Genomic DNA, 13,304 nt, shown 5'->3' on the forward strand with positions numbered 1-13,304 from the left:
TCCTGCTCTTACCCCTATTTCACTTCCTTTTGCAGCCCTCTAGCCCTTACTACGACTATTTCACAGCCATTTTAATGCACCAAAGTTCAGGTCCCCTTTGCCTTAAAGGGGTTCAGGTTCAGGTTTGAGTCCGGGTCAAGTTCGGGTCCCAAACCAGAACTTTCACCTGAAGTTCGGCCGAACCCGGCGAACCCGAACATCCACGGGTCCGCTCATCCCTATTAGTCTCTCAACATTTTGGGAGGAAAAGCCTGTTCTCTTAGGGGTAACTCTGCCCCCCCCCCCCTTTCACTGCACTGAACACCCACTCTGATGCCACACTACTGGGCCTGCAGGAAATCATGCCCATGGCAAACTTGGCCAGTTGCAGCCACACTTCAAATTTGCATGCCCAGTACTCCAGGGGATCTAGAGGATCTTGGATCATGGGTGACAGGGTGCAGACCAAGTATGCCACCACCTGCTGGTTGAGGTTCTGCTGTATGTTCTGCTAATGGGTGTTTTCTTCGGAAGGCGGTTGAAGAAAATTGCTCATCACAGACTCCAGAAATAAGTTGCTGCTTATGGAGCTGGTGCTGCTCTTGCCCCCCCCCCCCTTTTCCCCACCTGTCATGGCAGTGAAGCATGAGGTGCTCATAGGCAGCGACCAAATGACTACACAACATGTCTCCATAGTAATCCATTTTTGCATTCCTCTCAGAAAGTGTAAAAAATTTAGATAGCCAGTAGTCATCCCTCTACCAAATCCTGTCAATGTGACTGTCAGTACACAAACAAGAGAGCATGCATTTGGTCATTTGCAAAAGGGACTCAGAGGACCTCCCTGCCTTTATTTCCACTTCTTAGTGCCTTGGTCTGTCGGGGTCATCTGTGTTGTCTTCATTGTCGGCCTCCATCTACTCATGCTCCTCCTGCTCCTCTCCTGTCGCTTGGGCAGATAGACTACCTAGCTGTGTAAAACATTCCTAGGCATTTTTGTCGTCCTCCTCCTCGTCATCCTCCTCTGCCAGTTCATCCTTCTGAGGACTCAGGTGTCTGTGAGATGTAGCCGTCACTTCTTCTGTCCCCTCACCATTCAGATTTCTCAACATCCCCTCCAGGACATTCATCCTGTAGTTCCGCCAACTGATAAATAAAGTGGCCTCCTAGAAAACGACATGTGTCATGCATGAGTTGCCAATGGAATCATGGAAGTTACACCGGGGAGTAAACCTTTAAATCTGCAGCATGAAGAAATTGTTAACCGCCTTCCTCTGCTCGTACAGGCAGTCTAATATTGGAGAGTTCCAATGGATGGAAACGTTGCATATCAGGTGGTGTTGGGGAAGAGCGTTTTGCCTTTTCAGCTCAAGAAAGGCGTGTTTTGCATGGTAAGAGTGGCTGCAGTGCATGCACAGTTTCCTGGACATTCTTGCAGTTCAGTGGAAGACTTGAGAATCTAGATGACATATAAGTGGAAGACTTGAGCTCTCCCTGAAGCAGAACAGACAAAATGTTCTTCCCGTTATCAGTAACCATGGTTCCTATCTCCAGTTGGCGAGCAGACGGCCACTGTTCAATTTCTTTATTGATGGCATTGAGCAATTCCTCCCCTATGTTGCTCCGTTCGACCATACTGATGAAGTGCAGAACCGCCAGACAACACCTACCTTTGCAAAGCTGATATGCTGGAGGACCACCGTGAACTGTGCCTAGAGGGGAGGGTGATGACAAGATGGAGGATGATGAGACAGAGGAGGACATTGGCAGGTAAATCCCAGCATTACAATGCGGAGGCGGCATTGCTATCACCTGGCCAAGTTGCTAGTATGCCTGGGCCAGAACGACATTTACCCAGTGGACTGTGAACAATATATATTCCTTGAGCATAGTTACAACTCCATATGTTAGCACTTTTGTAAACTCTAAGAGGCACCGAAAGGCTCAAGGACTGGGCCACCTTCTGCTCAACCTACATATGTAGGGCTGGTACAGCTTTTTTGGAAAAGTAATGTCGGCTTGGGACTCTCCACCTTGGCTGGGCACAATCCATCAGATCTCTGAAATGTGCAGAGTCAACTACATGGAAAGGGACTGTAGTACCAGCAACTTGGCCAGGTGCACGTTAAGTTTCTGCGCCAATGGATGAGTGCAGGCAAACTTGTCTTTTTGCACTCACCTTGGAGATTAATTGGTGTTGAAACAAGTGAAGAGGAGTAGAAGGAGGAGCATCAGGAGCAATAAACAACATTGAAGTTGATGGGAAGGAACGACAGCTTCCTTCTGCTGATATTGATGAGCCCTGACTGCTTGAGAGGGGGTGCCAGCCGGTGGGAGATGCAGAGTTTCCTGTATCAGGCTGTAACACTGTATTAGTGGCACAGTTTTACCACACCACTTTATGTGTTGACACAGGACTGTTGTGCCAACATTAGCACCCCAGCTGTGTCTTACCTTCTGCATACAGATCCTGCATACCGCCATGCTAATGTCCCCTAGTGACTTGGTGAAAAATTCCTACAGTGCTGAGTAGGCATTTTCCCTTCACCACTGCCTGATACCTGCCTGCCACTCTTTTATGAACCCGTGCACTGCTATTGTGTTCCTCACAGGTAGTCTTCCGAGTAGAATATGGTGTACCCTTCCCGCATTTGGCTCCAGATCTCCCACTTGTCCTACCTTGTTGCCTCACGGGCATGTTTCCACCCTGCTGGCTCATGGGCACTCACCCATGTGCAATCGGCTACATCATCATCTACAAATGTTTGGTCGTCACCCTCCCCTGTCTCTTGTGCATGTCCTTTACCTCTTGCAACATGTTATCCCACCCAACTGTCATCATCGGTAATTGTACACCTAAAGGCGTCCCCAGCAGACCTCTCCTCTAAGTCTGTCCTGTAACTGTTGACTGTCCTCACAAAGCTCATCCTTGCTGAAAATTTGAGCAGAGCTGGCGGCTATCATTACTTGGCTAGCAGAACAAGCAGCAAAAGCAAGAGGCAGGTTAATGACAGATTGTTATGCAAGCAGGTGTGGATCCACTGCACCACTGACTGGCTGTACTTTGGAGGGGCGTGACTAAGCAACTACCTGGTCTTCACTAGAACCTCTAATGGTGAGGATAGGCTTGGGCCATTAGGCTAGTTGCCAGGTGCCACTCCAGAGCAGTCCCCGAGTCAGTGGCAGCTGACCAGGGTGTTATGCAAGCGGGTGTTTACCCACTGCGCCACTGACTGGCTGTACTCTCGAGAAGCGTGACTAAGCAACTACCTTGTCTTCACTAGAGCCTCTGATGGTGAGGATAGGCTTGGGCCGTTAGGATAGTTGCCAGGTTCCACTCCAGAGCAGTCCTCGAGTGAGTGGCAGCTGACCAGGGGGTCAGAGATACCGGTGCAAGCACAGAGGGGAATTAAGTGGTCAGAAAGTCCGGGGTCAGGTCAGGCAGCAATCAAGCAAGGTCCGTAAACGAAGTACGAGGTCAGGGCAGGCAGCAATCAAGCAAGGTCCGTAAATGAAGTCCGAGGTCAGAGGCAAGCAGCAAACAGGCAAAATCCAATAATTCCAAAAAGCAGGGTCCGGTACACAGTAAAGCAGAACCGGTACAGAAAAACAACTTCACACTTGGAATTAGACAAGCTAGTGACCATGAGTTGCTCAGGCATCTTCCTGTGATAGGAAGCACCTTTAAATACTTCTTGCAATCTAGCCATAGGCTGGGGAGACAGAGAGCGTGTACATGCTGCCTCACAAGTGGGGAGAGTAGCGATATACTGTATTGGGATACAAATAAGGTGCAAAATACACCGACCGGGACACTCGCATGAAGAGTAAGAATCTTCTTCTTTATTGAGTTTTTTATTTTTTATGTCAATAAAGTGGGGAGTTACACACCCATGCAAGCCCTAACAACAATACAGGTCTCCAGCAGGAAGTAAACTCTGGCATGGAGCACAGATGCAAAAGTTAAGCTACCTGCTGCCCTCGCTTGTCAGCACGGCGCATGGCAGCAGGAGGGAAAGAGGGAGCCCGGCGTCCGTGCCCTCGGGTAGGGGCAGCAGCGCTGGCACAGACCGCTGGGCTAACACAGATGAGGGCAAAGAAGCAGCTTCTGCGCCATACCAACTAAGCGTGGTGTCATAGTAATACCGATTCCTGGCTGTGTGTATCTGTTGCCACTTACGATGAGGATAAACAGTGAGTCAACCATTCCAGTACAGCTGAATTGTTGGTTAAAACACGACTGCTGAATGACAGTTGCAGCTCTGGCCTGTTGCTGCGGCTTCTACCACCGCCTCCCCTCCCTTCTTCTGCTGCTACTTGTGCCGGCTACAGAAACATTTTTGCCACTGCCCATTCCCTTGGAGAGCCCAGGTAACTGTCTGTAGGCTATAGTGTAGAGCAGGGGTCAGCAACCTTCGGCACTCCAGCTGTTGTGAAACTACAACTCCCAGCATGCTCTTTCCACTTGGGTGGGAGTTTAGAGAGCAGCCAAGCAAGTGTGCATGATGGGAGATGTAGTTTCACAACACCTGGAGTGCCGGAGGTTGCTGACCCCTGGTGTAGAGGAACTGTATCACTAAAATAACAGATTAAGGCTACTTTTACACTCGCGTTTGGTGCGGATCCATCATGGATCTGCACAGACGGATGCTTTCAGATAATTCAACCGTCTGCATGCGTTCTGAACGGATCCGTTTGTATTATCTTTAACATAGCCAAGACGGATCCGTCTTGAACACCATTGAAAGTCAATGGAGGACGGATCCGTTTTCCATTGTGTCCGTTTGGCTCAGTTTCGTCAGACGGACACCAAAATGCTGCAAGCAGCGTATTGGTGTCCGCCTCCAAAGCGGAATGGAGACGGAATGGAGGCAAACTGATGCATTCTGAGCGGATCCTTTTCCATTCAGAATGTATTAGGGCAAAACTGATCCGTTTTGAACCACTTCTGAGAGCTCTGAACGGATCTCACAAACGGAAAGCCAAAACGCCAGTGTGAAAGTAGCCAAACTCTGAATGTTGGTGCACTAGAACGTGATGCACATGGTGATATATTATTATATTATATAATCATTTTTAGCAACACTGTCCATAGCGCATGAGCGCTTGTCCCGTCTCTCCCTATGCTCAGCTCACAGGAAAATGGTGGAGACTGCACATCACAGGGAATGGCTATCTGCGGATTGGCTGGCTGCACGGCATTATGGGTAATATCAAGTTCCCAGGCTTCTTACTTTCACTTTGTAACACATACAACCACCATTTTAGGAAAACCTGATTCGATAACACGAAGTGCGATGACCAAATTCCAATTTAAATGCTTTGCCTCGCTTAACACTAGTAAAGAGATATAGCATGAGTTTAGTTACTTTTCACAGAGGAAAGCTCAATTCTTCAAAGTTATGCCTTAAACAACCATTCACATTTGGGACATTTATTTTCCATAACTAATTAACTAGCTTTTATGCTATGGTTTTATCACATGCTTTCGCTATTCACGTTAAACCAACTGCATCTGGGTTCAGAAGACTATTAAGATTCATGACCAGATGCATTGCTAGAACGTAATGAAACAGTTTTTCATCCATGAGTGAAACTGGATCATAGCTCAAAAATGAAATAGGCTAATTTTTTACTTATCAAGTACAAATGTTTGAGATTTTGCAGCCTCCTGTAGTGTATTGTATTTGGAGGAATTGTTTCATGAAGTGACTGCTTTAAAGAGCTAGAATACAATGCTACCCTTGCAGATCACATCTTACTTTGTTGGACCTTGTCCAAACATAAATAAGTGATATCAGCCCCATCGCATTACATACAGTCATGTGAAAAAATTAGGACACCCTTTGAAAGCATGTGGTTTTTTGTAACATTTTTAATAAATGGTTATTTCATCTCCGTTTCAACAATACAGAGAGATTAAAGTAATCCGACTAAACAAAGAAAACTGAAGAAAAGTCTTTTCAAGATCTTCTGTAAATGTCATTCTACAAAAATGCCTATTCTAACTGAGGAAAAAGATAGGACACCCTTGCCCCTAATAGCGAGTGTTACCTCCTTTGGCTGAAATAACTGCAGTGAGACGGTTCTTGTAGCCATCTACCAGTCTTCGACATCGGTCTGAGGAAATTTTACCCCACTCCTCAATGCAGAACTTTTTCAGCTGTGAGATGTTTGAGGGGTTTCTTGCACGTACAGCCCTTTTCAAGTCACCCCACAGCATCTCAATGGGATTCAAATCTGGACTTTGACTTGGCCATTCCAGGACTCTCCATTTCTTCTTTTTCAGCCAATCTTTGGTTGATTTACTAGTATGTTTTGGGTCATTGTCATGTTGCATGGTCCAGTTCCGCTTCAGCTTTAATTTTCTAACTGATGGTCTCACATGTTCTTCAAGCACCTTCTGATACACAGTAGAATTCATCGTGGATTCTATGATGGTGAGCTGACCAGGTCCTGCTGCAGCAAAGCAGCCCCAAACCATGACACTTCCACCTCCATGCTTCACAGTTGGTATGAGGTTCTTTTCTTGGAATGCTGTGTTTGGTTTACGCCAAACATGTCCTCTGCTGTTGTGTCCAAATAATTCAATTTTGGACTCATCTGTCCAAAGAACATTATTCCAGAAGTCCTGGTCTTTGTCAACTTTATCTCTGGCAAATGTCAGTCTGGCCTCGATGTTTCTCTTGGAAAGCAAAGGTTTCCTCCTTGCACACCTCCCATGCAAGTTAAACTTGTACAGTCTCTTTCTGATTGTAGAGGCATGTACTTCTACATCAACAGTAGCCAGAGCCTGCTGTAGTTCTCGAGATGACACTTTAGGGTTTTTGGAGACCTCTTTTAGCATCTTGCGGTCTGCTCTTGGGGTGAACTTGCTGGGGCGACCAGTCCTGGGCATGTTGGCAGTTGTTTTGAAAGCCCTCCACTTGTAGACTATCTTCCGGACAGTGGAATGGCTGATTTCAAAATCTTTTGAGATCTTTTTAAATCCCTTCCCAGACTCATAGGCTGCTACAATCTTTTTTCTGAAGTCCTCTGACAGCTCTTTTGCTCTCACCATGGTGCTCACTCTCACTTCAACAGTCAGGAGCACACCAAACTAAATGTCTGAGGTTTAAATAGGGCAAGCCTCATTCAACATGCAGAGTAACGATCTACTAATTATGTGCACCTGGTGTGAGATCTGAGCCAATTTAAGAGGGAATACATGTGAGGGTGTCCTATCTTTTTCCTCAGTTAGAATAGGCATTTTTGTAGAATGACATTTACAGAAGATCTTGAAAAGACTTTTCTTCAGTTTTCTTTGTTTAGTTGGATTACTTTAATCTCTCTGTATTGTTGAAACGGAGATGAAATAACCATTTATTAAAAATGTTACAAAAAACCACATGCTTTCAAAGGGTGTCCTAATTTTTTCACATGACTGTAGATGAACATAAATTTGAATAGCTACTATCTAATGCTAAGTTATTGAAGCTTTTGTGCCTGCCATTGGTTTGAGTTTCCTCCACATTAGAGATGAGTGAATTTCTAAAAAATTTGATTCGGCAGGTTCGCCTAATTTTCCAAAAATATTTCATTGAATCTGAATTTATTTGTGGTGAATAGCGTTACAAAACAGCTATTTCCTGGCTGCAGAGAGTCTGTATAGTGGTGTAGAACACTGTGCCTTGCAGTAACTAGTGTTGATCACGAATATTCAAATTGCAAATTTTTATTGCGAATATATGTACTTCGAAAATTTGCGAATATTTAGAATATAGTGATATATATTCGTAATTTCGAATATTCGAGATTTTTTATTGCGGATTTTCGTAATGCGAATTTTTATCGCAAATTTTTCAATTGACGAGTAAAAACATCATTTCTCCCTGCTTCTAAACCGCACAAGAAACCACATGCATAATAATAGTGCCGAACCTTTGGTTGTTAAATCCACACCATGTTTTGGGCGGTCTATAAATAGCCAGTCCAAAAATGGGAGAACAGCTGCCACTGAAGAAGGGGTAAGAGGTCCCCGAATACGCATCTGGCGTGAACAGCTGAGAACTCCCATCGGACTGATAAGAGGCCTCTACACGGATGATCGAAAAATCTGTTTAAAAAACTTTCGAATAACTGGAGCGCTCCAAATGGAATAAAATTTTCGGATCCTATCTTCGGTACCAGTTCCCACGATACCTTGTTGCGAGATACGAGTCAGACCTCTGTTACAGACCACGTGACAAGCCGGCGTCTGCCTGAACAGCGTGGAAGAGTACGTATAGCAGCGACATAGCAGCAGGTAAGAACCTGTAGATCCGTTTAATATAGTGCAAACCAGCACCTGACATATTACCACCCACAATAATTGGGTCCGGACAGCTAACCGCAACTATATCTAGGATCACCTATTCACATTAAGGACGCTTTGATCCATAAATCGCAAGTTACAACTACATTACTAAAATAGCACTATTAAATGCACTTTATGCCGACTAGTGAAAGAATATCAAGATTTGACTAGTCTCATTCAGAAAGACCTGCACTTACCTCTATAAGGAACTTTGCATTTTATGCTTTTTGGCCTGTTTTTCTTATACCCATTACCATAATGTGTGTCAGTATGAATATGTTTGTTTGATGCTTTTTATGATGTCTTTTTAATGTTTTATTGATTTATATTTTTTTGTTTATTAAATTGGTGATCACTTTATATATTGCGTATTTTATGAAACCACACATACAGAGTGCCAGTCCATATTCTACACTTATTTCCAATATTTCTTTCTGTATGGGTGATACAGCTATTTGGACTAGAGCACCTGTTCCCTGTCACAAAAGAGTGAGCTATTCCTACTGCTTTTTTCCTCCCTGCTTCTTGCTTGTGGGCCAATGACTCATTGGCCCACAAGCAAGAAGCAGGGAGGAATCATGACTTTAAATGGGATAAATGATGAATATTCTAAAAAACTAATATATAGCACTATATCGAATATATTTGTTTTTTTGAATATTCGTAATATTCTAAAACAAGAATATATAGCAATATAGAGAATATTCGAAAAAAAACGAATATAGAGCAAAATAGCTAATATAGTGCTATAATCTTAGTTGTAATTTTTTTCTCATCTAAAGTTCAGATTGGAAAGAAATTTCAACTATTGAAAAAAAATATTATAGCACTATATTAGCTAAATTGCTCTATATTTGTTTTTTCGAATATTCGCTATATTGCTATATATTCTTCTTTTAGAATATTACGAATATTCTAAAAAATGAATATATTTGTTTTTCGAATATTCGTAATATTCTAAAACAAGAATATATAGCAACATAGAGAATATTCGGCAAAAAAAAAGAATATAGAGCAATTTAGCTAATATAGTGCTATAATCTCGTTTGTCTAAAAGTTGTAATTTTTTTCTTATCTGAAGTTCAGATTGGAAAAAAAATTCAACTATTGAAAAATTATTATAGCACTATATTAGCTAAATTGCTCTTTATAAAAAAAATCCAAATATTCGCTATATTACTATATATTCTTGTTTTAGAATATTACGAATATTCGAAAAAAAATAATATTAGTTTTTTTGAATATTCGGAAAATTCTAAAACAAGAATATATAGCAATATAGCGAATATTCGAAAAAACGAATATAGAGCAATTTAGCTAATATAGTGCTATAATCTTCTTTCTCTAATAGTTGTAATTTTTTCTCATCTGAAGTTCAGATTGGAAAAAAATTACAACTATTAAAAAAAAAGATTATAGCACTATATTAGCTAAATTGCTCTACATTCGTTTTTTTCGAATATTCGCTGTATTGCTATATATTCTTCTTTTAGAATATTATGAATATTTGAAAAAACTAATATATTCGATATAGTGTTATGACTCATTGGCCCACAAGCAAGAAGCAGGCAGGAATCATGTTTTTGCTCGGCAATTGAAAAATTTGCACTAAAAATTCGCATTACAAAAATTCGCAAAGTACGCGATCATTACCTTGTCAATTTTTCGAGTAAAAAAAATCGTAGAATATAACGAATATTCGAATTCGCGAATATTCGGCGAATATTCTACTAAATATTTGCGAAATATCACGAATTCGAATATGACCCCTGCCGCTCATCACTAGCAGTAACACGCAAAGGGATTCTACTGTGGTAGTAAAACAATACTGTTAGTCAGTGTGACACGCAGATGACAGGCATCGCTTTAGAATCACTGCACACTTCACTTATTTGGGCAGTTACGGGGCCAAAAATGACCAAATAACTCAAGTGTGAACTCAACCTTACAGGTCGATGTTAGTGTCAGGAAGAAGCACACTCCTTTTATACCATTGTCAGAACAATAACCCCCAAAAAACGAATCCTGTCTGTTGAGCATCCGCCTTCACTCGGTCAGAATTTGGTCAGTAATCCATCAATATTTGTAACGGGGTGCCTAAGGCGCACTCGGTCTCTCATCAGCCGCAGACCTGCTGCTTAGCTTTGGGAGAGAGGATCTGTGTTGGACCTCGTTCCCAGGGCGGCTTTGCTAGCTGGGAGGCTCCCTGCTCCTAGGTCTGCCTTGAGCGCCGAGCTGATCACTCGACTGGTCGGTCTGTCGGTCATGTGACGCTGGCCACGTCACATGACCCTCACTCCCCACTATAAATACAGGTAGCCTGCTGGCCACAGGTTGCCTGTTAATTTAGGTTCCTGGCGTTTGTTGGATACCTGTATACTTACATGATCCTGTTCCCTGACGATCATTTGCCTGCTCCTCCTGTACTGCGCATACATCCTGGTATTTTGACCTCGGCTTCCACCTGCCTATTCTTTGCGGACTCCTTTGGTACTTCTCGACTCTCCTGGTATTTATGACCCCGGCTTCTCCTGACCATTCTTTGCTTTTCCCTCTGTACTGCGTTGTCCTCTTGGTTTTGACCCGGTCCGTTCACTATCCGTTATTTGTCTTGTCTGTCCTTCCCGCATGTATCCTAAGTTAGGGACTGCCGTCCAATTGTCCCCTGTCATCGGGACTTGTGAGGCAAGTAGGCAGGGCCAGGGGTGAGGGTGGAGCGCAGTGGTCACTATCCTCCCCCCTGTGTGTGTGTGTGTGTACGTGACCGTTACAGTATTGCTAAAGCCCAAAAAAACAGGAGTGGATCCAAAACAGAGATGACACGTGAATAGAATATTTGCATGTCTTCTGTGTTTTGTACCCATTCCTGCTTTTGGCAACCAAATTATAAGCCAATTCTGATGGGACCATACAGGCCTTACAGCTGCTACACAGACAGGATTTATTGTGCGTCTCATTTTTCCTTCCTTCTGACAGATCAGAAGAAGGGTCAAATAAATGATGATGTCAACCAGGCAAAAATGGCAAAATAGTGACCCAGTAATGGAGTGGGGAAGGTGGGAGAACAGCATGAGAAGTCCACAGAATGGCCCAATGACATAGTGTTGAGGTGGCAGCAGCATGAAGAGGCCACAGACTGGCAAGGTGACATAGTGTGAAGATGGCAGCAGCAGCAGCATGAGGAGGCCACAGATGGGCCCATTGACATAGTGTTGAGGTAGCAGCAGCATGAGGAGACCACAGAGTGGCACAATGACATAGTGTGGAGGTGGCAGCAGCAGCATGAGGAGACCTGAGTGGTGAGGTGTCAGCAGCATCAGGAAACCACAGAGTGACCCATTGACAGAGTGGGGAGGTGGGTGGCAATAACAGTACCCGCTGACGATGGTGGCTATAAGAAGGAGCACTTGGCATCAGATGTGTGGCATCAGGCGGGTGGCAGCATCTGAATAGTAGCTGAGGCAGGTAGCCAGAAGAAACCGGTCTCTTTTGTCAAGGTTTGGGTGAGGCAGCATGGATGATCTAATCTGATGCATCAGGTATTGGTGGGTGGAAATCCTGGCTGATCAATGCCTGATTCCACTTGACAAAGGTTCAGTCTCTCCACATTTTGGGTGAACAGGCGAGTTCTCCTTGGGGTAACTATGGACTCCACCGCACTAAACACCCGCTCTGATGCCACACTACTGGCCGGACAAAACAGCTTTTCCAGGGCAAACTCGGAAAGTTTAGCTGCCCAGTAGTCCAGCGGATCTTCAATGTTGGGTGGCAGGGTGCTGTCCAAGTATGCCACCACCTGATGGTTCAGGTTCTGATCTATATATAGCTGCTGCTGATGCTGGTGAGTAGTTTCTTCACTATTCGGGTGAAAAAACCTGCTAATCAGCAACTCTAGACTCAAGTTGCTGTTGATGAAGCTGGTTCTGCTCCTGTCCCCCCCCAGCAGCCATGGCAGTGGAATGTGAGAGCAGAGGGACCCCCCATTCAGACCTGCGAGTGGATGGGCGATGGCGCACATAGGCAGCGGCCAACTGACTACATAGGATGTCTCGATAGTAGCTCAGTTTGTCTCAGCAGGTGTAAAAAAGGCTGTCACTACGCAAGCAAGTGAGCCTGCATCAGGCCATTTGTGCAAATGACTCGGAGGGACTCCCTGCCTAGATCTCCACTGCATACTGCCACGGTGTGCCTGGGTCATCTGCCTCGTCTTCCTCATCTCCCTCTTGCTCCTCCAGCTGCTCCTCCTCTCCTGTCACCTGTGTAGAAAAACCACCCACTTTGCTACACATTGCTTGTGCTCCAATGTCCTCCTCCTCCAGTTCAGCACCAACAGGGCTCATGTGGCCATGAGATATAGGCGCCACATCTCCAGTCCCCTGACCTGACAGATTTACCAGCATCTGTTCCAGGACATGAAGCAGTGGAATGACGTTGTTCATCCCATAGTCCTGGCGAATGACAAATAAAGTGGCCTCCTCAAAGGGCACGAGCAAACAGGAGGTGTCACGCATGAGCTGCCACTGGCTAACATTGAAGTTACACAAGGGAGTACCTCTGTCCGCCTGTATCATCAAGAAATTGTTTATGGCCTTTTATATAATTGGTCCAACATATGGAGGGTGGAATTCCAACGGGTGGAATCGTCGCATATCAGCCTATGTTGGGGGACGCCATTCTGCTGCTGCAGCTCAAGTAGGGTGTGCTTTGTGGTGTACGAGTGCCCATTTCAGGATGATTTGCAGATGGGGTGAAGACTTCAGGAACCGCTTGACAACCAGATTGAACATGTGTGCCATGCAGGGGGCATGGCTCAGCCCTCCATGACTCTGCGCCGACACCATGTTCTTCCAGTTGTCGGTCACCATTGTTCCGATTTTGAGTTGTCACAGAGAAAGTGGTATTGCTGTCTCTTGGCAATTGCTTCCGTGATCGACTGCTAACCAAATGAGTGATGAGGAGTAGGAGGATGAGGAGCAAGAGTATCAGGACC

This window comes from Bufo bufo, chromosome 8, assembly GCF_905171765.1.
Source record: "Bufo bufo chromosome 8, aBufBuf1.1, whole genome shotgun sequence".
NCBI classification, from domain to species: domain Eukaryota; kingdom Metazoa; phylum Chordata; class Amphibia; order Anura; family Bufonidae; genus Bufo; species Bufo bufo.